This window comes from Bufo gargarizans, chromosome 3 (genome assembly GCF_014858855.1).
Source record: "Bufo gargarizans isolate SCDJY-AF-19 chromosome 3, ASM1485885v1, whole genome shotgun sequence".
Taxonomy (NCBI): Eukaryota; Metazoa; Chordata; class Amphibia; order Anura; family Bufonidae; genus Bufo; species Bufo gargarizans.
The window spans coordinates 256,150,551-256,155,555 of NC_058082.1; positions in this window are offsets into that span (position 1 = coordinate 256,150,551).

The window sequence follows — 5,005 nt, forward strand, 5'->3', positions numbered from 1 at the left end:
AAGAGCCGGCCTGGATCTGCTTTACAGCCATACTAAATAGCAAAACCATGTCAGCCAGCACTAGCTGCTGCTGACACATAAAATTACCGGCTCTTACCTCACCGAGGCTAGGAATCTTGGTGACACCTACCTTCCGTCAGTGACGGACCCTTGGTCCTTCCTACAGTATGTACAAGTGACTTGCATTTTTCCTTCCCATGTGCATAACCTTACATTTGTCAGTGTTAAACCTCATCTGCCACTTATCTGCCCAAGCCTCCAATCTATCCAGATCCCTCTGTAGTAGTATACTGTCATCTTCCGTGCTAATTATTTAACACAGTTTAGTGTCATCTGCAAAAATGACAGTGACCCAATCTGAGTGTGTACAATAACCACCCTCTGTTTTCTATCACTGAGCCAGTTATTTACCCACATGCAGACATTTTCCTCCAGTCCAAGCATTCCTATTTTATATACTAACCTTTTATGTGGTACAGTGTCAAATGCTTTGGAGAAGACCAGATATATACAATAACCATTGATTTGCGCGCGGTCATGCCTAGAACTTATCTCCTCATAGAAACTGATTAAATTAGTTTGACATGACCGATCCCTCATGAGCCATGCTGATATGGCGTTATTTGCTTATTTTCATTGAGGTACTCCAAGATAGCATCTCTTACATAGTCTTCAAACAGTTTACCCACAACAGATGTTAAACACACCGGCCTATAGTTTCCAGGCTCTGTTTTTGAACCCTTTTTGAATATTGGCACCACATTTGCTATGCGCCAAATCTGTGGAACACTCCCTCTCAGTATATATATATCTCTTAGGATACGGGGGTGCATGCCATCCGGTCCTGGCGATTTGTCTATTTTAATCTTTTTAAGACGGCGCTGTACTTCTTCCTGGGTCAGACAGGGCACTTTTAATGGGGAAATTATTTTTACATTCTGCATTTAATCTGACAGTTTATTTTCCTCAGTGAATACAGTAAAAAAAAAATATTTAATAGCTTTCCTTTCTCCTCATCGCTCTCTGCAACTCCCCCTCATTACTCTGTAAAGAGCCGACACCTTCAGATTTAAACTTTTTACCATTTATATAATTGAAGAACATTTGAGGGTTACTTAATCTCTCGGTCTCTACTTTGGCTGCTTTTATTTGTTTTTTTACATATTCTATTTTTTTCCTTATATTTTTTCAGTACTTCCTCGCTACCCTCCTGTTTTAGTTTTAAATGCTGATTTAAATGCTTTCTTTTTGTGATTTTTCGCTTTCTTTACAGTTCTATTTATCCCCAATGGTGTTTTCTTGTTCATTAACCTTTTATTCCCATATATGTACCTCTTACAATTAGATTTTAGGATGCTTTTAAAAATATCCCATTTTGAGGTAGTACTTTTATTTTTGAGGACTTTGTCCCAGTTAGTTAGGCCTATGGCCTCTCTTAGTTGGCTAAATTTTGCTTTTATTTTGTTTGGTATTTCTGTTCCTCCCTGAATAAACACTCTTTTGAATGATAATTGGAAGGTTATTACTTTATGGTCACTATTTACCAGGTGTCCCCCAACCTGCACATCTGTTGTTTTGTCAGGTGTATTGGTTAATACTAAGTCCAGTATGGCTGTCCCTTTAGTCAGGTCCTGAACCAGTTGGGAAAGGTAAATGTCTTTGGTTATTGCCAAGAACCTGTTTCCTTTATGAGACGTACAGGTTTCAGTTTCCCACTCTATATCTGGGTAGTTGAAGTCCCCCATAATGACGACCTCATTATGATTTGCCGTCTCCTCTATCTCATTTAGTAGTAGATTTTCTGTGGACTGTGGTATATTAGGTGGTTTATAGTTAACTCCTATTACAATTTTTTTTATTGTTTTTTCTACCATGTATTTCTACCCACAGTGACTCCATATGTTGATGTCCGTTACTTATATCTTCTCGGAGTGTGGGCTTTAGACAGGACTTTACATAAAGGCAGACCCCTCTCCTGTTTTGGCAATCCTTTCTAAAAAGACTGTAACCCTGTATGGTAACCGCCCACTTATAGCTATCATCCAGCCATGTCTCAGTTATTCCCACTATTTCATAGTCTTCCTCACACATCACTAATTCCAGTTCCCCAGTTTTATTAGTCAGGCTTCTTGCATTAGTATTGTGGGGGTTTGCTCTGGTAGACAGGACAAGTGGATGCAGTATAGAAACATAGAAACATAGAATGTGTCGGCAGAAAAGAACCATTTGGCCCATCTAGTCTGTCCAATATACTAAATACTATAGATAGCCCATGGCCCTATCTTATATGAAGAAAAAAGGAAAAAGATAACAAAACGAGCGGCACTCACCGTTGATCGTTGATAGGCAGGTAACTTTATTCCATGGCAGGGGGGGGGTGCAAGGATTGCAGAGACAGCAGCAAGTAAGCGACAGCCGTTTCACGCGTGTATGCGCTTCTTCTGGCTTCACACGCGTGAAACGGCTGTCGCTTACTTGCTGCTGTATCTGCAACCCTTGCACCCCCCTCCTGCCATGGAATAAAGTTACCTGCCTATCAACGGTGAGTGCCGCTCGTTTTGTTCTCTTTTTCCTTTTATCATATATGCTCACTGCAGCTACAAGCTGAGCACCTCCGTGAGGCACCACTCCTCGGCAGTCGCATCCTGACAATTTTAGGTTTGGTGTAGTGCCACTGGTTATCTGTTCTACATTTTACATGATCCTATCTTATATGAAGGATGGCCTTATGCCTATCCCATGCATGTTTAAACTCCTCCACTGTATTTGCAGCTACCACTTCTGCAGGAAGGCCATTCCATGCATCCACTACTCTCTTAGTAAAGTAATACTTCCTGATATTACTTTTAAACCTTTGCCCCTCTAATTTAAAACTATGTCCTCTTGTAGCAGTTTTTCTTCTTTTAAATATTCTCTGCTCTTTTACCTTGTTGATTCCCTTTATGTATTTAAAAGTTTTTATCATATCCCCTCTGTCTCGTCTATCTTCCAAGCTATACATGTTAAGGTCCTTTAATCTTTCCTGGTAAGTTTTATCCTGCAATCCATGTACCAGTTTAGTAGCTCTTCTCTGAACTCTCTCCAAAGTATCAATATCCTTCTGGAGATATGGTCTCCAGTACTGAGCACAATACTCCAAATGAGGTCTCACTAGTGCTCTGCAGAGCGGCATGAGCACCTCCCTCTTTCTACAGGTAATGCCTCTCCCTATACACCCAAGCATTCTGCTAGCATTTCCTGCTGCTCTGTGACATTGTCTGCCTACCTTTAAGTCTTCTGAAATAATGATCTCTAAATCCCTTTCCTCAGATACTGAGGTTAGGACTGCATCACTGATTTTATATTCTGCTCTTGGGTTTTTGCGTCCCAGGTGCATTATCTTGCACTTATCAACATTAAATTTTAGTTGCCAGATTTTTGACCATTCCTCTAGTTTTCCTAAGTCCTTTTCCATTTGGTGTATCCCTCCAGGAACATCAACCCTGTTACAAATCTTTGTGTCATCAGAAAAAAGACACACCTTACCATTGAGGCCTTCTGCAATTTCGCTGATAAAGATATTAAACAATATGGGTCCCAGAACAGATCCCTGAGGTACCCCACTGGTAACAAGACCTTGGTCTGAATATACTCCATTGACTACAACCCTCTGTTGCCTGTCCCTCAGCCACTGCCTAATCCATTCAACAATATGGGAGTCCAAGCCCAAAGACTGCACTTTATTGATAAGCCTTCTATGTGGGACAGTATCAAAAGCCTTACTAAAGTCTAGATAAGTGATGTCTACTGCACCTCCTCCATCTATTATTTTAGTCACCCAATCAAAAAAATCAATAAGATTAGTTTGACATGATCTCCCTGAAGTAAACCCATGCTGTTTTTCATCTTTCAATCCACGGGATTTTAAATGTTCCACAATCCTCTCCTTAAGTATGGTTTCCATTAATTTCCCCACTATTGATGTCAGGCTTACTGGCCTATAGTTGCTCGATTCCTCCCTACTACCTTTCTTGTGAATGGGCACAACATTTGCTAATTTCCAATCTTCTGGGACGACTCCTGTCGCCAGTGATTGGTTAAATAAATCTTTTAATGGTTTTGCTAGTTCACCGCTGAGCTCTTTTAATAGCTTTGGGTGTATACCATCAGGCCCCTGTGACTTATTTGTATTAATTTTAGACAGTTGACTTAGAACCTCTTCCTCTGTAAAGACACATGCATCAAAAGATTCATTTGTCTTCTTTCCTAACTGAGGAATATACCTTCCTTCTTTTGTTTTTAATTTGGTAATTCCTTGTTTTAGTTTCCTTTTTTCACTTATGTATCTGAAGACTGCCTTATCTCCTTTTTTTCCCTTACTGAGCTAATTTCTCTTCTGCCTGTGCTTTAGAAGCTCTTATAACTTGTTTGGCCTCTCTCTGCCTAATCTTATAAATTTGTCTGTCATCCTCGTTTTTTTGTTTTTGTTTTTATAATTCCTAAATGCTATCTTTTTGTTTTTAATGAATTTGGCCACTTCTGCTAAGTACCACAGTTTTCTCTTCCTTTTTTTGCTTTTACTGGCAAGCCTAATGCAATTTTCTGTTGCCTACAATAGTGCCACTTTTAAGTAGTCCCATTTCTCCTGGACTCCAATAAAACTGTTCCAGTCTGATAGGGACTCGTATACCACTAATTTAATTTTAGAAAAGTCAGTTTTTCTAAAATCTAAAACTTTTGTTTTTGTGTGGTGTGACTCAGTCACTGTACTTATAGTAAACCACACTGACTGGTGATCACTAGATCCCAAGCTTTCCCCTACAGTAATATCAGATACCAAATTCACATTTGTGAATACTAAATCTAAAATGGCCTCCTTCCGGGTTGGCTCCTCCACTACTTGCTGTAGAGATAATCCCAGTAGGGAATTTAGAATAGCTGTACTTCTGGCAGTGCTAGCTATTTTGGTTTTCCAGTTTACATCTGGAAGATTGAAGTCTCCCATAATGATAACTTCCCCCTTCAA